The 19,680-nt window shown below is 41.8% G+C and overlaps 1 long non-coding RNA gene across 2 annotated transcripts in view; it reads right to left on the bottom strand.

Annotated features, from left to right (window-relative positions):
* LOC309637446 overlaps positions 1 to 15,414 on the bottom strand; it is a 40,495-nt gene extending 25,081 nt beyond the window's left edge. The window contains exon 1 of one of the 2 annotated variants that reach the window (XR_014250545.1): positions 14,568 to 15,414. This is a non-coding gene — a long non-coding RNA (uncharacterized lncRNA). Of the gene's footprint in view, positions 1 to 5,882; positions 9,750 to 14,567 lie in introns of those variants that run through there. The other variant, XR_014250546.1, reaches the window with a different exon arrangement.
* Between the last annotated feature and the right edge of the window lie 4,266 nt (positions 15,415 to 19,680).

The raw sequence follows: 19,680 nt of genomic DNA, 5'->3' as shown, positions 1-19,680 counted from the left end.
ATAGTGCTACTGTGGACATCGGTGTTTATCCGGCTTTTTAATGGAAGGCCTCCCTCCGTCATTCTGTGTCTGGCCTCTCTCCAACTGCCAATCAGGTTGAGATTCACCTAGCATTTCACAGGCAGCTACTGAGTTCCAGGAACCAGGCTAAGTGCTTTCAATCCATTGTTTATGAAAATCCCCCCCAAAAAACCCTGTAAGTGAAGTAAGCACAATTATCCCCATTTTACAGATGAGGCTACTCAAGCTCAAAGAAGTCAAGTAACATGCCAAGGCCACTGTAACAGAGATGCAGGATGGGCTAGATTATGCTATAGTAACAAATGATCTCAAGATCTCAGAGACAGGTGGTTTTTTCTCTGACAAATAATTATTTCTCACTCATGTTACATGTCATCATAGGTCAGCTTGTCCCTACTCTGTATTATTGTCACTCCAGGCTGAAGGAACAGCCCCTCTCAGGGACATTGCTGGATCCATGGTAGAGAGAAAAGATAAAGATAGCAGACCACAAGCTAGCTGAAAACATCTGCTTAGAAATGACACGGCCATTGACACCCACGTTTTATTGACCAAATCAAATCTTATGGACACTCCTGAATTCAATAGGGCAGAGATGTAGTATAACCCTCCCCCAGAATGGACAGTGAATGGTTTAAGCAGAAATGTAATCTACTGCAGCTCCACAGCTGGGGTTGCTCCTGGAGCTGAGAGAAATGACAGTAAATCTGCTGGGGAAGCTGGCAGGTGTTCAGGCTGAGTCTACTTTGCAAAAGTAGAAGCCAAAGTCTGTGAGCGCCCCAGAAGTGTTCTATCTCCAGAGGACTGACAAACATTAACCAAACGCAAGGGAGACTATAGACAAACAGGAGGTCAAGACGTTTGTTTACAGTGAGGATTGGAAAGACCACGGGGATCGGACATGTGGGTCCTTTGGAAACACAGTGTCTTTCCCGGAGTGAGGGCTCCTGAGGATCCTGCTGTAACCAGGAGGCTGCTGGTGACCCTGCAGTCAGCACTGCAGAGTCATAGGTAGGGCTGAAGGCTCCTGTGGTAAAACACAAGACAGGTCCAGCCCCCCTAATTCCCTGAAATACTGCCATCTTTTAACTTTCATGTAGAAAAAGCAAGTCAGTGTGTGCCTGGCACTGTGCTAGCAAAAATCCCGCAAGGACCTCCTTGGAGCCCTATAAGTGGAGATTATTCAGCCTGTTTAACAGGGGGAAATGGGAGCGAGATGGACAGGGATATATATACATCAATACGCACATTTTATATGGGTACATTATATCTTATGTATTATATGTAATGATCTTGCCTGCCTACATTTTATATATATACATAATATATATATGTTATACATAATGTATTATATACGTGTGTGTGTGTGTGTGTATAGTAGGCAGGCAAGATGAGAGAAAGGTCAAAAATGGGCAGAAAAAAATCCAAAAATGGGCAGAAGACCTAAATAGACATTTTTCCGAAGAAGACATACAGATGGCCAAGAAGCACATGAAAAGATGCTCAACATCACTAATGATTAGAGAAATGCAAATCAAAACTACAATGAGGTATCGCCTCACACCAGCTAGAATGGGCATCATCAGAAAATCTACAAACAACAAATGCTGGAGAGGGTGTGGAGAAAAGGGAACCCTCTTGCACTGTTGGTGGGAATGTAAATTGATACAGCCACTATGGAGAACAGTATGGAGGTTCCTTAAAAAACTAGAAATAGAATTACCATATGATCCAGCAATCCCACTACTGGGCGTATACCCAGAAAAAACCATAATTCAAAAAGACACATGCACCCCAATGTTCATTGCAGCACTATTTACAATAGCCAGGTCACGGAAGCAACCTAAATGCCCATCGACAGATGAATGGATAAAGAAGATGTGATACATACATACAATGGAATATTACTCAGCCATAAAAATGAATGAAATTGGGTCATTTGTTGAGACGTGAATGGATCTAGAGATTGTCATACAGAATGAAGTAAGTCAGAAAGAGAAAAACAAATATTGTATATTAACGCATATATGTGGAACCTAGAAAAATGACACAGATGAACCAGTTTGCAGGACAGAAATTGAGACACAGATGTAGAGAACAAACGTATGGACACCAAAGGGGGAAAGCCGCGGGGGGTGGGGGGGAGTGGTGTGATGAATTGGGTGATTGGGATTGACATGTATACACTGATGTGTATAAAATTGATGACTAATAAGAACCTGCTGTATAAAAAAAAAAAAAAGGTTTTTTTCCTGGTGATGTAATTATGTATATTTAGATTTTTAAAAATTATTTTCTGATCTATATTGAGCACACATCAGTCTATAATTGGGAAACACTTATTAAAAATTAAAACAATTCTAAAACAAATTAGTGGGCTGAAGAATTGCAACAGTTATGGGAATTCACCCTTCCTGGATTTTCTACCCAAACCCCATCACAGCAGTCCTTTTTTGGGTGCCTGCTGTCTGCCCAGATGGCAGGTGTTGCGTCTACAGTGGAGAACAAGATGCAGACACGTCCTCACAGAGCTCCCAAGGTGGGAAAGACAATGAATGTGTGGTTTCCATCAAGCGTTATGGAGGCCAGAGAAGTGAGGGTGGCGAAGAGCTTTTCCCCAAAGGCCCAGTGACCAAGAGGTTGGTCCTCCAGACAGAGTGTTTCAGAGCAAGGGTTTTAGACCTGAATTCAAATTTCTAGTTTCATTACCTTAGCTGTGTGAGACCCCCACTCCCACCCCAGACAATAATGAAACCTCTCGGCTTCAGTTTTGCTCTCTGTAAAATGGGTCATTGTAAGATTAACTGAGATAATGCATGTAAAATCCTGAGCTCGGTGCCTGGCCCACAGGGAGCTGCTGATTTTTTTTTTTTTTTTTTATTGTGTTGGGTTTTCGTTGCTGTGCGCAGGCTTTCTCTAGTTGCGGCGACTACTCTTCATTGTGGTGCGCGGGCTTCTCATTGCAGTGGCTTCTCTTGTTGCAGAGTATGGGCTCTAGGCACGCAGGCTTCAGTAGTTACGGCACTTGGGCTCAGTAGTTGTGCCTCACAGGCTCTAGAGAGCAGGTTCAGTAGTTGTGGTGCACGGGCTTAGTTGCTCCGCGGCATGTGGGATCTTCCTGGACCAGGGTTTGAACCCGTGTCCCCTGCATTGGCAGGCAGATTCTTAACCACTGTGCCACCAGGGAAGCCCAAGTCGCTGATATTTAAGGCATTTGACCCAGGACGCCCAAATCCAAGTTTGTTGCTCTTCTCAGCCCATTGCACTGCCTCTAACTAGGAGCAAGGTGTACTTCCTCAGTCACAATGGTGCTCCCTGCAGTGTGGTAGGGACTTTATGTCCCTGCAAAATAATGACTGGCAAGAAACTGTTGTCTCTAAGAAGACAGAACTGGGAGGCAGGGGTGGGGAGACTGCATAGCCTTCTGAACCGTTTGAAAAAGTCATTTTCTTGTTCATGAATTCTTCTCAGGCTTAAAAATATGGGAATGAAATTATTTTAATAATTTGAATTAATGAACTCTTTAGTGACTCCTTCAGTGGAAAGCTCTTTTCCCTCCGCAGAGCTCGGTTCTCCTCAAAGCTGAGTCTGAGGACCACCTTTATGGGAATCTGTGCTCCGCCCACCCCCCTCCACTGGCTCCAATGAATCAGAATTTCTGGGGCAGTGGAGGAGGGAGAAGCCTGCTTAGCCTCACTTTTAATTAGCTCCCCTGGTAATTCTCCAAGACACCAAAGTTAAAGAACCACTGCTTTATGAACTCTTTGGCATATCAAGTGCTTAGAAATGTTACTTTCCCCTCAGTCTGCTTTCACTGAGATGATATCACAGTCCAGCAGGCCAAGAGAATCCACCTGTAACTTTGACATTATTTACTGCGCAAACTAAAATTATTCACCCTGTCATCCGTTGTCATACCAGCACCAGTGGTCAAATGCTGCCTCAACAGGTTAAATCAGCATAATGGTATTCTATGTAAATATAAAAAAAAAAAATGAGCAGGCTCTTTCCACTGTATTGCAGACAAGCTCTAAGATGTGCAAAGTGAAAAAAATCAAAGTGTACAACGATGTGCTTAGCCTGCTAGCACTTGTATAAAAGTGCTACACACACAAGATATACACATATGTACTGGTATATGCAAATTTTAGTGTATGCAAATCTCTGGAAGGATAAACAAGGAACTGGGGTGGGAGGAGTTGCGGTTGCCTCCAGGAAGAGGAAGTGGGGATGTGGGTAAGAGAAAGACTTTTCACAGTGCTGTGTACCTACCCTAGCTCTTGAATTTTGAACCATCTGAACGCATTCCTTTTTCAGAAATAAACTCAAATGTGAAAGCATGCTGCCCGCGTGACGCTGTCTCTAAGCTGCTCTGAATGCATAAGCCTCGTTCTCAGCTCATCCCTATGGCTCCCTGTTCTTCAGACTGTCTTTTCATCTAAGGCTCTCCTTCCACGGAGTCAATCACTGACCTTGTCCATCCGCAGACATATTTTGACCAGACTGTTAAGCCAGACAACTCCACTGGCACTTAACATTCCAGTCCGGAGGCAGCACGCTTGCAAAAGATTTCATGATTTTAGATTCTGGCAAGAGGCAAGAGGTCAGTGTGCTTATGTAAGCCAGCATCGTTTCTCCATCGAGACGTGCTTAGGAAGATAAGGTGCCCCTCAGGCTGCCACTGCACCACGGCTCACATAGGACCAGAGGCAGCTCTGAGACCCTTGAGAGGGAGGGAACTGAGTCCCCATCCTGATGAGGGGCCTTGACCAATCCTAAATTGATTAGTTTCAGCCAAAAAGTGAAACATATTATTAAGAATAACATAAGGGAGGGAATTCCCTGGCGGTCCATTGGTTAGCACTCTGCACTTCCATTGCTGGGGGCCCGGGTTCGATCCCTGGTCGGGGAGCTAAGATCCACAAGACGCGTGGCCAAAAAAATAAAATTAAAAATTAAAAAATAAAAAAAATTAAAATGCTGTTAATGGACACTTTGCAAACATGTCCAAGTTTAAAAATAAAAAAAGAATAACATAAGGGTAACAGGATCCAGCCATTCCACTCCTAGGTATTTGCCCAAGAGAAAAAGAAATATTATGTCCATATGAAGACCTGTACACGAATGTTCATAGAACTTTATTTGTAATAATCTCAAACTGGCAACAACCCAAATGTCCAACAAATTGTGGCATATCAATCCAACGGAATACTACTCAGCAATAAAAAAGAATTAACTACTGATATTTGCAACAACATGGATGAATCTAAAAAAAAAATTTGCTGAATGAAAAAAGCCAGACCAAAAAGGAGTGCATGATTTCATTTATAAAAATCTCTAGAAAATGGAGGCTGATCTATAGTGACACAAAGCAGATTAGTGGTTGCTTGGGTTGGGGTAAAGGGGGATGAGAGGGAAGGATTACAAAGAAGCAGGAGGAAACTTTCAGGGGTGATGGAGGTGTTCACTATCTTGATTATAGTGATGGTTTCATGGGTGTATACATATGTCAAAACTTATCAAATTACACACTTTAAATATGTGCAGCTTATTGTATATAAAACCTCAACAAAGCTGTTTTTTACAAAAAGAATCATGGAGTATCATGTGGAACTCAAGTTCCATAGGTTACGCTTTTTGGGTTGAAGGAAATGTTTTATATCTTGATTGTGGTGGTAATTACACAACTGTATACAGCATTAAAGTTCATCAAATTGCATACTTAAAACCAGTGATTTTTGCTGCATGTAAATTATGCCTCAATGAAATTGATTTTTACAAACAGGACATACACGTGGGCACATCCACACACACACAGAGACCAGGTTAGCAACCAGACCCCAGGGACATCTGATGCCCACCTGCCACTGCTGCAAATATACTCTCTTCATCTTTCTCTCTTTTCCCTGGCTCTCCATATGTCTACATCATTCTTCTCTCTCTCCAGTTCTTTGGCCTGAAAGGTAGAACACTCAGCAGCCAGTACTCTCTGAGATTTATATCCTAAGGCCCAGGTACCAAAAAAAACAAAAAGGAACTTCTCTCTGAGTCAAGTTGCAAAATTCATGGAGAAGGATTCTGATTGGTCCGTTCTGAGTTGTGTGTTAGGTCTTTGTTCACTTATTCAAAAATTACTGATCAGCACTTGCAGACACTGTGCTAGGCCCCAGGATCCCTCGGAGAATGAGACTAATGAAGTCTCTGCCCCAGTGGAGCTTACAATCTAGTGAGGAGGCAGGCAATAAACGAGCCAACAAATAAACACTCCCACTTCAAATCATGGTAAGTGCTTCAAAGAGCAAAAATGAGAGAAAGGGGATAGAGAGTGATGGGGCATGGGGTTATCTTAGATAAGGTGGCCAAGGATGGTTTCTAAGGTGGTGACATTTGAATAGACATGAAGGATAAGGGGTCAGCTCTCCAAAGATCTGGCAGAAGAGAAGTTAGAGGGAACAGCATGTGTAAAGACCCTGGGGCAGGTCTGTGAGGCCAGGTGGCTGGAGCATAGTCAGGAGAATGGAAGGAGATGAGGCCAGACCATGTAGGGCCTTGCAGTGCAGGGAGAGGAAGTTGCATTTTATCCCCAGTGTCTTGGGAAGCCTCTGGGGCAGTTGAAGCAGAAGACTGGCTTGATGTGATTTTTTTTCAAAAGCTCCTTTGGCTGCTATGAGAATAGGTTGTAGCAGGGCACCAGTAGAAGGCACATATTGAAGGCACACCAACAGGACTTGCTAGTGGGCTAGGTGTTAGGGAAGAAGGAGGGAAAAGGTTAGGGAAAAAAGACGGTGTATAGGCAAAGAAAAGAATAAAGTGGATAAATGTGGCCGAGGTGGAGTCCTGCTTACTAGCAAGACATCTCCCACCGGGATCACATGGCTGAAGGTGTGGATGGGGTGAACAAGCAGTCAAAGTAATACACGTCTATTTTAAATTCCCTCTCTAAGCCCCAGTAACCTGGTCTGGAAACGGAGATGGTTGGAATAGCTTCAGTAGTTCTCAGTGAGGAAATACCCCTTACAGAATGATGATGTTTAGAGGAAGGGGCCAGGGGTTCTAGACATCCGGAAAATGTATGATATCCCACATAATAAAGAATGGTCCCGTGATCCACTTTCAAATGCCCCACTGCACATTTATAAAGATGAAAAACCTATAAAATTATCTAAGCCTAGAATCTACATCCATTTTACATACAAGCATGGTTTTTAAAAATACTTCCCAGGAGTGCAACTCAAATGAAAATCAAGGGATTTGATCTGTATAGAGAATTGCTTTTGGAAGAGCTTGTCACCAATAGCAATGCTCATAGTTTTTGAAGTGCAACACATAGCCATCAGTCTACATTTATAGCCATGGCCTCCAGGGTGATTCTATGTGAAGATGCAAACATCTATTGCAGTCACTTCTAGGGTAATCACGCCTAAGTATTTACAGATTTAAAATACATTTTATTGTACATTACTTTCTTTTATTTCTTTTTTTTTATGGGCAGGAAATTGTAATCCTAAGAATATATATAGGGCTTCCCTGGTGGCGCAGTAGTTAAGAATCTGCCTGCCAATGCAGGGGACACGGGTTCAAGCTCTGGCCCGGGAAGATCCCACATGCCACAGAGCAACTAAGCCCGTGGGCCACAACTACTGAGCCTGTGCTGTAGAGCCCGCGAGCCGCAACTACTGAGCCCGCGTTCCACAACTACTGAAGCCCGTGCGCCTAGAGCCCATGCTCCACAACAAGAGAAGCCACTGCAATGAGAAGCCCGTGCACCACAACGAAGAGCAGCCCCTGCTCGCCACAACTAGAGAAAGCCCGCGTGCAGCAACAAAGACCCAACGCAGCCAAAAATAAACAAATAAATAAATTTATATATATATATATATATATATATATATATATATATATATATACATATATATCTACACTAATTTAGTCCTCAATCTTATGAGGTAGACACTGTCATTGGCCCCATTTTATAGATGAAAAAAACTGAGGCACAAAATAGTACCCCAGTTCACACAGCTACTAAGCAGCAGAGCAGGAATTTGATCCCAGAATGATTACTCCAAAAATCATATTCTCTGAAGCACTACGTCATATAAACTTTAGGTAGGTTATCTACAAATTTTATTTCAGGATAGTAAGGTTGTTATTAATATTGGTCTGATGAGGATGAGATTCAATGATCTAGATGCTCTAGGTCTCTCCCAGCTCTAAAATTCATTTATTTGGCTAGGTTCCTAAACAACTCATCCTACTCAATTTAGCCTTATACTTGGAAGCACGAGGAACTTCCCTGAAGAGGAACAGTGTTATGTCAAATTAATGAAGTGTTTTGCTTTTTAACACAATACCAAAGTCTAGTGAGGACACAGTACAGACTCTCACAAACACTGCTGGTGAGAAGGCAATGAGTGACCGTTTCTCAACAGAAATTCAGCAAAATACCATATCCTTTGACTCTGACGTCATTCAGAAAATCTTTCCTAAGGAAATATATTTTTATTGTGGTAAAATACACATAATATAAAATTTACCATTTTAACCATTTTTAAGTATGCAATTCGGTAGCATTTAGTACATTCACAATGTTGTTGTGCAACCATCACCACTAACTAGTTCCAAGATATTTCATCACTCCAAAAGGAAACCTCATATCCATTCAATAGTCACCCCTTATTCCCCTCTGCCCCAACCTCTGACAACCACTAATCTGCTTTCTGTATCTATGAATTTATCTATTCTGAATATTTAATATAAATGGAATCATACGATATGTGACCTTCTGTATCTGGTTTCGTTCACTGAAAATATTGTTTTTAAGGTTCATCCATATTGCAGCATGTATCAGCACATTATTCCTTCTTTGTTTTAATTTTTTTAGGTAAAATTCACATAACATGAAATTAAACTTTTCTTATTTTATTTTATTTATTTATTTTTGCCTCGTTGGGTCTTCATTGCTGCACGTGGGCTTTCTCTAGTTGTGTCAAGCGGGGGCTACTCTTTGTTGTGGTGCACGGGCTTCTCATTGCAGCAGCTTCTCTTGTTGCAGAGCACGGGCTCTAGGTGCGCGGGCTCAGTAGTTGTGGTTCGCTGGCTCTACAGTGCAGGCTCAGTAGTTGTGGCACACGGGCTTAGTTGCTCTGCAGCATGTGGGATCTTCCTGGACCAGGGCTCAAACCCGTGTCCCCTGCATTGGCAGGCAGATTCTTAACCACTGTGCCACCAGGGAAGCCCCAAAATTAAACATTTTAAAGTGTACAATTCAGTGACATTTAGTACAGTCACAATGTTGTACAACTACCAACTATGTTTCCAAAACATTTTCATCATCCCAAAATTAAACCCATACTCATTAGACCGTTAATTCCCATTCTCCCCTCCTCCCCTGACAATGATCAATCTACTTTCTGTCTCTATGGATTTATCTATCCTGGATATTTCATATAAATGGAATCATATACTATATAACTTTTTGTATCTGGCTTCTTTTACTGAACATGATGTTTTTTGAGGTTCACCCACATTGTAGTATGTATCAGTACTTCATACCTTTTTATGGTTGAGTAATATTTCACTGTATGGATATACCACATTTTGTTTATCCATTCACACCCATTAATGGACATTTGGATCATTTCCACCTTTTGGTTATTGTGAATAGTGCTGCTATGGACATTTGTGTACAAATTTTTGTTTGAACACCTACTTTCAATTCTTTCAGGTATATATATCTCTAAGATTGGAATTGCTGGGTCATATGGTAATTCTTAAGAATGGATTTTTTTTTTTTTTTTTGGTCATGCTGCACGGCAGGCAGGATCTAGTTCCCAACCAGGAATCAAACCTGTGCCCCCTGCAGTGGAAGTGCAAGGTCTTAACCACTGGGCCACCAGGGAAGTCCCAAAGGGTCATATGGTAATTCTAAGTTTAACTTTTGAGGTGTCACCAAACCAAACCATTTCCAAACCATTTTCTACAGTGGCTGCACCATTTTACATTCCCACCAGCAACCTTCCAATTTCTCCACCTTCACATTCTCTTAACGCTTATTTTTTTGTTGTTATGGCCATCCTAGTGGGTTTGAAGTCATATCTCATTGTGTGTGTTTTGATTTACATTTTCCTAATGACTAATTACGTTGAGCATCTTTTCTTGTGTTTATTGGCCATTTGTATATCTTCTTTGGAAAAATGTCTATTCAGATCTTTTGTCCTTTTTAAAAATTGGGTTGTTTGTCTTTTTGCTGTTGAGTTGTGCCTGAGGAAATAATTTTAAATTGGAAAAACTATTTAAACACAAAGATATTTATCACAGTATTATTTACAATAGTGAAAAAATTGAAAATGACACAAATGTCTAACAATAGGGGATACAAAAACAGTCCCAGCCCTCAAGGGCATTCTGTCCCATCAACAAAGCACAAGAAAAACAATAAATTCAGTAAGACCCATGTTCAGGGTGTGCACAGGGTACCAAAGATGCTCAGAAGAGGGGTTGGGAGCATGTCAGGGGCATCTTCCCCAAGCAAGTGAAGAAATGTGAGGGTAAGTGTATGCAAAGCAGAAGAATGGCATGCATCCAGAGTTGCAAAAGAGAATGATACAATTGGGGAACTACAAAGAGTTTTTTGGTCTGTGCTGTGAGGTTCAGTGTAGGGAAGCAGGAAGGAGCTGGAGCAAGAAAGTTCTTTTGTGCTAAACCTTTACCTGAAAGCTCGGAGAGCTTCAGAAGGAGGCAACATGATGAACTTTATGTTTTGGAAAGATAACTCTGACAGTCACATGAAGAATTGTTGATGGTGGGGCCAGACTAGGGTCTAGTTAGGAAGAGTTACAAGACAGAATGAACTAAAACAGTGGCTGTAGGGAGAGGAGTTAAGAAGGTCAGGGATTAGATATGATCCCTATGTCATAGTTCCTGCCTATTATGAATTAGATTGTGCCCCCTTGCAAAATAGATATGCTGAAATCCTAACCCCCCCAATACTTCAGAATGTGACCTTCTTTGGAAATAGGGTCGATGCAGATGTAATTAGTTAAGATGAGGTCATACTGTAGTAGGATGAACCCCTAATCAATATGACTGGTATCCTTATAAGAAGACAGTCATGTAAAGATAGAGACACACAGGGAGAACTCCATGTGATGACGAAGGCAGAGATTGGAATGATGCAGTTGCAAGCTGGGGAGTGTCAGAGGTTGCCAGAAAACCACCCGAAGCTAGGAAAAGGCAAAGAAAGATTCTCCTACAGGTTTCAGAGGGACCGTGGCCCTGCTCACACCTTGACTTTGGTCTTCTAACCTCCAGAACTCTGAGACAATAAATATCTCTTGTTTAAGCCACCTGGTCTGTGGTACTTTGTTACAACAGTCCTGGGAAACTAATACACTCCCACTTATTTAGGATGATGTCCTGGCATAATTATGTAGCTCAGTAAATACAATAGCTAACATTTCTTGAGCAGTTACTCTGTGTCAGGCTGTGCTTTAAGTGCTTTACTCAGAGCAACCCATTTCAACCTCTCAATTCCCTGTGAGGAAGATTCTATTATTATTTCCACTTTATATTTAAGAAAACTGAAACACAGCATAGTCAAGTCAATTTCCCAAGGTTACAAAGCTAGGTAAATGGCAGAGCCAGGATTTCATGCTTGGCAGGCTGACTCCAAGCTCTAGTGTTCTTACACAATATACTATGCAGCTGTTCTAATAAATATTTGCCGAAAGGTTTGATGGATGGATGAATGAATGAATGATTGAGTAAATCTGGATTTTGTACCAGGGTGAATAGTAGAGGTGATGAAGAAGAGAGAGGAATCAAGCCTGATGCCAAGGTGTCTTGCTTGGAAGGCTTAAATAAGGGATCTCCATTTACTGAGGCAGGAAAAAGAGGGGCAAAGTCAGATTTGGGGGATGGAGGTGGAAAGCTGGAGAAACAATGAATACATTTTTTGAAATGCTTAGTTTGAACCACCATGAGACAAGCAAGTGAGATGTCCTGTAGACTGTTGGACAAATGGATCTGGCGCTCCAGAGAGAGATGTGGGTTGTAATTATAGATATGGGAGCCATCAGTGTACTTAATGTCAGGGGTTTGGATGAGATCACCAAAGCAAAATATGTAGGAAGAGAAAAGCAAACCACCTAAGACAGAGCTTTGGGGAAAACTGGAATTCAGTGGGAAAGTGGGGATAAAGGAGCCTTTACTTACTAGCACAGGATCTGTCATGGAAAGGACAAAAGTCAGGTTATAGTGGGTTGAGGAGTGAATAGAAAATGAATAAAAGGGTAAGCATACATGCTGCAAGTTAGAAAGTAAGAAAGATGGATGATGGGCTGGGGCAGAGAGTAGGTGCAGAGGCAACTATACACAGTGCTGTGCCGGGGTTGCTCATACCAAGTGATTGTTAAATTTCAGGAATTTTGCAAGCTGGTTGTTAAATACAGCCATTATTAAAAATTAAGTTGTGGGGACTTCCCTGGTGGTCCAGTGGTTAAGACTTCGCCTTCCAATGCAGGAGTGCAGGTTTGATCCCTGGTCAGGGAGCTAATCCCACATGCCTCGTGGCCAAACAACCAAAACATAAAACAGAAGCAATACTCTAACAAATTCAAGACTTTAAAAAAAAAAAACAACTAACTTAAAAAAAAATTAAATTGTAAACAACAAGGTCCTACTGTACAGTACAAGGAACTATATTCCATATCCTGTGATAAACGGTAATGGAAGAGAATATGAAAAAGTATATATGTACAACTGAATCACTTTGCTGTACAGTAGAAATTAACACAACATTGTAAATCAACTATCCTCAATAAAATAAATTTTTAAAACTTAAGTTGTACAAACTTATAATTAAATAAACTATATTTAAAGACAAAGGTCATTAATTCTTAAAACTCATCACTTTCTAATTATTTTACTACATTTTACTATTATCTATGGTATCTGTTTGATGGAAATATTATAATGGTGTGCCACTGCACATCTCTTCCCAAATCTATGTTCAGTGACGTCTACTGGTAGCTTGAAATTGTTCATTGCAGGAGTATTTATACCATGAAAATTGGAAAATGCTACAGATCAGAGCTTGTTTCATTGTTCTGATGATTGTGTACATTTAAGAAATTAATGGAGGGCTTCCCTGGTGGCACAGTGGTTAAGAATCCGCCTGCCAATGCAGGGGACACGGGTTTGAGCCCTGGTCCGGGAAGATCCCACATGCCGTGGAGCAACTAAGCCCGTGCACCACAACTATTAAGCCTGTGCTCTAGAGCCTGAGAGCCGCAACTACTGAGCCCACATGCCACAACTGCTGAAGCCCGCGCGCCTAGAGCCCGTGCTCTGCAACAGGAGAGGCCACCACAAAAAGAAACCCGCACACCACAACGAAGAGCAGCCCCTTCTCACGGCAACTAGAGAAAGCCCATGCACAGCAACGAAGACCCAATGCAGCCAAAAATAAAAATAAATAAGTAAATAAATTAAAAAAAAAAGAAATTAATGGAGAAAATGTTAGGAATGCATATTAAACTTAAAAGTGCATCCTGTCTGTAGCCATTACATTGTAAGCAGCACCAAAAAAATTTAAAAAATAGTCCTCCAGCATTCAGAAACTATTTTCCAGTTCCACAAAGAAGTCACATCACTGATGAATGAGTGAAGTTCTAACATAAGTCTTCATTGTTCTACTTTCGTGTCTTTAACAAAAGGGAAGATATCGACCATCATTTATGGTGGGTTTGTCAATTGCAACCATAGGTTGGCTAGGATATAACAGTTTGGCAAAAATCAACAAAAGCATTCTGTGAGAATTAATTGGCTATATGGAATTTACAATAAAGAGTAATGCATATTTTACTACTTTAAAATTGTATGTTACACATCCTTTATGTAGTAAAATGTAAACATATGTGTATATGTATATATGTACATGTGTAGATATACACACATACACATGTACACACAATTGATTTCACCCCATTGTTCAATCTCCTGACTACATCAGAGGCAACAGTCTCACTCCTATGGGAATGGGCCATTGGATTTAAGGTAGTAAAGGCCTTCGATGCCGAGCGGCTGGAGGAGGCACTGAATCTGCCAAGGACGAGAGAATGACAAGGGGTGGGCCTTCAAGGCCCAAGGAACTCCATGCATTGAGTGATGGGGAGGGCAGCAGAGGAGAGCAACAATGAGGGGTAGTGGTTGTAACAGCTTGAAGATAACTGTCTCAAGCTGGTATTACCCAAGGGCAGAAGAACAATGGTCTGGACGTGGCCACAGAGAGCCGACCCCTCATCTCCCACTGGCCTTTGTAGTACATGGGTCATGGGAGAATGAGTAGCTTCTGTTTTTTGAGGTTGCAGAGAAAACAGTGCCCTCAGGGGACAACTTGGTTTTCACTTAATAGTAACAGCTTCCACTTATTGAATGCAAGGGGAGTATAGCGCAGTGATATAATCAGGGTTTCTGAGTTAGACATTTCAGGTTAGAATTCTAGCTCTGCCACTTACTAAATGTGTGATACTGGGCAAGGTACTTACCCTTTCTGAGCTTCCATGTCCTAATCTGTAAAATGAAGGTAATATTATCTACCACTCAATAGATAATACACTTAAAACACTAAGCACAGTGCCTGGCACATGGTAAACTTTCAATAAATTGTAAATACTATTTTGGCTTTGTAAGTGGAAAAGGAAGATACATAATTATACAAATACAATTATACATGGGGGTAAGGAGGGGAAAAGAAATACAATATAATAATGGTTGTCCCTGGATGTCAGGACAATGAAGTTTTTTTTTCTTCACGTCCTCTGTATTTCCCAAAACGTCTACAACAAGCCAATTTCGACTTTCATTTTTTTAAAAAATATTTTCTAAAGCAAGGAGTGTGCACAGGAAGAAAAATCATTAAAAAAAAAAAAAAGACCAGTGTTATCTCAGGGCATGAGAAAATAAAAGTCTTCTGCAGGATACACAGGCCTAGCATCTGGGCAAATTATTGCAAAGGGCAGAAAAAAACACTTGCAGGGTTTAGTATTTCCAAGTCATCCTTTTTCACCACTAAAAAAAATTGATAAGTTCAAAGGCTGTCTCCTCTTCTTTATTTTCTGTCTCATCCTGTGATTTTTAGATTTCAAGAGGACTTGCAGTAATGAATAAAGGTGCTATAAATTAATCTAAACATGATTCAAATCTCTAATTTATGTATTCATTAAAATTTTACCTGTTATCAATCTTAGGGTTCCAGGTGTTAATGGCAACTCTAAGTGAAAGTCAAATATAATCATTTGCATAAAAGCATTAGAAGATGATTAATTGGTATTTTCATGCAGCTGTGATCTATTCTGCACATCTAGAGCTGAAAAAAAATGTTTCACGAAAAACATTTACCTATGCTAATCCTCATGAAATTGCAGAACATCCTCCAGTTTTCCATGTACTCAGTTACGTTTATAGCATTTTCATTACTGGAGTCACATTTCATATTTCCGGATTTTAAAAGGCATTACAATTGTGCACGCTTGAAAATTAGGCTGATTTCCACACCATTCCTTGAATATTTGTGTTCTGTTCTGACAGGAAGATAGAGATTAATTCTACTTGTGTTAACAAATTCCTGTTTGTGTGTCTTAGAATGATTTGGGGAATATATTCAAATTTCAAGGGGCCTAAACTTGAGGTGTCCTAAAAAATAAGTCACAGGGCTTAGGCAGAAAAGAGTTTTCAGAAAAGTGATTTATCTATGCTGAATAAAAGCTGTAGCACTGCCAGCTCAGATCCAGTTACAATTGCTAAAGCATGTCCAGGCTGGTTATCTAATGGCTCTGCAAGAATTTAGGCCACGCATTAATGCACTGAAGATAAAATCAATTCGAAAATTTCTTAAATCAAATACCAATCCTGGAGTAATACTCTCTGTGCAGGAGAATCAGCCAACAGTAATAGGAAGCCAATTATAAACTATAAACCACTCTGCTCAAATGTCCTGGTTTGTTAGTGGTAGGCCCATTACACACAGTTTGCACAAGTTGAATCCACTGGCTAGACATAACTGCTGTACACAGACACATGTGCTCCTCTCTCCCCTGCCCCCAACACTTAACATAAAGATGCAGCTCAGGGCTTCCCTGGTGGCGCAGTGGTTGAGAATCTGCCTGCCAATGCAGGGGACACAGGTTCGAGCCCTGGTCTGGGAAGATCCCACATGCCGCGGAGCGACTAGGCCCGTGAGCCACAGTTGCTGAGCCTGCACGTCTGGAGCCTGTGCTCCGCAACAAGAGAGGCCGCGATAGTGAGAGGCCCGCACACCGCGATGAAGAGTGGCCCCCACTTGCCGCAACTAGAGAAAGCCCTCGCACAGAAACGAAGACCCAACACAGCCATAAGTAAATAAATAAATAAAATTTTAAAAAAAAAAGATGCAGCTCAATTAATAGGGACTCACTGAGTACAAAAACCCACAGCAACATGCTGAACATAAACATCTCGCCATTCTACTACAGCAGTACAGTCAAGCAGTTAGCAAAGAGCAGAAGCCTATGAAGATTAAATGAGATAATGCAAGTGAAATTCTGAGTCCAGTCATACTCAGCAGAAATTGGCTAGTATTATCTCCTTGTTCCTCCATCTTCCTGACTGCCCCAACCCCAAATTAGCAGAGACAGAGGCCCCAACACTAAAAACACCTCTCCTGACCTACTGCAAGCCATCATCAACCTATCACACATGAATGGTCTCTCAGCTTCTACTCTCTTCAATACATTCTCATTCATTCAACTGTTATTTATTGCATGCATAGTATAAATCAGCCACTGAGTTTACGTAAAAGGTATGGCCTCTAATTTAAGGATTTCTTGAATAAGCTTTTTGAGCATAGATCTGACCATGCAATTCTTTGTTTACCAACCTCCAGAGGCTCCCCATATCCCAGAATAGAGATCCCCAACTCAAGACTGATTCAGAATGATCTTAGTGATGCCTGGACATGGACACTTTGAATAAACCACATAGTTGAGTCCGATGTTTCCTCCTGATTGAAAACAGTAAATAAACTTTCAAATTTCTTGTTATGATATGCAATACCCTCTACAGTATGACTCCAATCTTCCCAGCCTCCCAAAATCCACACAATTTGGCCTCTGCCTGAATTTCACCTTCATGGGACTTCCCTGGCAGTCCAGTGGGCAAGACTCCGCGCTTCCACTGCAGGGGGAGAGGGTTCGCTCTCCCTCTAGGTGAGAGAACTAAGACCCCGCATGCTGCGCAGTGCAGCCAAAATATAGATTTCACCTACACTGCTTGGAAAGTGCTTCCACTGCCTTCACATAGCATTTGCACATAGTAGCCTCCTTCACCTTCCTCAGAGATCTTCCCTGACCATCCCACCTAACTCCACACATAACCCCAGTCACTAGCCCCTTACCTATTTTACTTTCTTCCTAGCTTCACAATACGAACCACTATCTGAAAGTGTATTACTTATGTGTACCTATTTATTCTCTATCTTCTCCACTAGAATTTAAACCCTGTAAGGGCAACATCTGTCTTATTTGCCACCATATCCTAAGTGCTTAGCATAGTGTGTAGCATGTGGCAGGTGCTCAAATACCAAGTAAATCATCACTCTTCCTATAGGTCTATAATCACAGCACTTAACATGCTATTTGTATAATCCCTTCTAGTCAAGGCCCTACTGGTTATTAAGAAACTGATTCAGGGGCTTCCCTGGCGGCGCTGTGGTTAAGAATCCACCTGCCAACGCAGGGGACACAGGTTCGAGCCCTGGTCCGGGAAGATCCCACATGCCGCGGAGCAACCAAGCCCATGTGTCGCAACTACTGAGCCCATGTGCCACAACTACTGAAGCCCACGTGCCTAGAGCCCGTGCTCCGCAACAAGAGAAACATCGCAATGAGAAGCCCGCGCACCACAATGAAGAGTAGCCCCTGTTCACCTCAACTAGAGAAAGCCGGCGAGCAGCAATGAAGACCCAACTCAGCCAAAAATAAAATTTTTTTAAAAAGTGACTCAAAGTACTTCCAACAAAGATGTGATGGTAGAAGCCTGTGGAATTTCCTGGTTTCTATTTTCTAAGGTTTTTTTTTTTTTAAAAAGTCTTAAGCGGAGAGTGAGGATGAGAAAGATGTTAAAATGTTAAGAGTTTTCAAGGGGACCAAAAGAGTAAATGGGATAGAGAAACACAGTAGGATTGTCAGATGATACTCAGGTCTACTTGAGATCATGACTTTAAACACAGAAACTGTTCCAGCAAGTTCAGTTGCGTAAGTGCAGAGAAGGCGGCATACTGAACTTAACCAAAAATGGAGTTCAGCCAGGCAAGTATAAAGAAGCAAGAGTTGGGGCAAAGCAATTTACCATGTAGTCAACAGTAACTCTAACACTGGACCACAGAATCTAAGCTGCATAATGAAGGACATGAGTTGAGAGGATCAGTGAATTATGTCACATAGTTCTGTAACCACTCAGTTTAATAGTCTACATACCTGGCTCCTCTTCTGGACTGAGGTCCTCCAAAGTGGGATCAGTGTCTTACCTTTTCATTCTTCGTACCTCACCACATGAATTTGTTATCTGGATGGATGATGTTTTACCCATGGTTTAAAGGGAAATTTCCCACCCCCAAATCCGATATATAAACCTCCTTTCTCACTGTTCTTGAAAGTGTTCAAGTAAAATGTTTCGGTGCTTCATCAAAACCCTATGGTAGGACTTCCCTGGTGGCGCAGTGGTTAAGAATCCAACTGCCAATGCAGAGGACACGGGTTCGAGCCCTGGTCCGAGAAGATCCCACATGCCACGGAGCAACTAAGCCTGTGTGCCACAACTACTGAGCCTGCGCTCTAGAGCCCACGAGCCACAACTACTGAGCCTGCCCGCCACAATTACTGAAGCCCACGCGCCTAGAAGCCCTGTTCTGCAACAAGAAGCCACTGCAATGAGAAGCCCCCCCACCGCAATGAAGAGTAGCCCCCGCTCGCCGCAACTAGAGAAAGCCCGTGCGCAGCAATGAAGACCCAACACAGCCATAAATAAATAAATAAATAAATAAATAAATAAATAAATAAATAAATAAATAAATAAATAAATAAATAACCCTATGGTATAGGACTTCCCTGGTGGCACAGTGGTTAAGAATCCGCCTGCCAATGCAGGGGACACGGGTTTGAGCCCTGGTCCAGGAAGATCCCATGTGCCGTGGAGCAACTAAGCCCGTGTGCCACAACTACTGAGCCCGCACACCTAGAGCTCGTGCTCTGCAACGAGAAGCCACTGCAATGAGAAACCCACGCACCACAAGAGTAGCCCCTGCTCGACACAACTAGGGAAAGCCCGCGTGCAGCAACGAAGACCCAACGCATCCAAAAATAAAATAAAATAATCGAAAAAAACACAAAAAACCCTATGGTATAAACAAATCCTTTGAAAAGAGACAAGATGCTGAATTCCTGCAGTGTTGTGTCCAAGAACTGAACCAGAAAATGAACCAGATGTATCCCAACTACTGTTAAGTCTGCCCTTACTGAACACCTGGGAAGCGTGAAATCTTCGAACTTCCCAACCTCTAATTATTTCACCTCCGAAGTAATTATTAGCAGGATCCAAAACAGGCCTTGAGAATACCAAGTTTTC

The sequence above is a fragment of the Balaenoptera physalus genome, assembly GCF_965194825.1.
Source record: "Balaenoptera physalus genome assembly, chromosome: 1".
In the NCBI taxonomy this organism is placed as follows: Eukaryota; Metazoa; Chordata; class Mammalia; order Artiodactyla; family Balaenopteridae; genus Balaenoptera; species Balaenoptera physalus.
The sequence above is the reverse complement of the archived record's forward strand: the minus strand, read 5'-3'. Positions and strand labels throughout refer to the sequence as shown.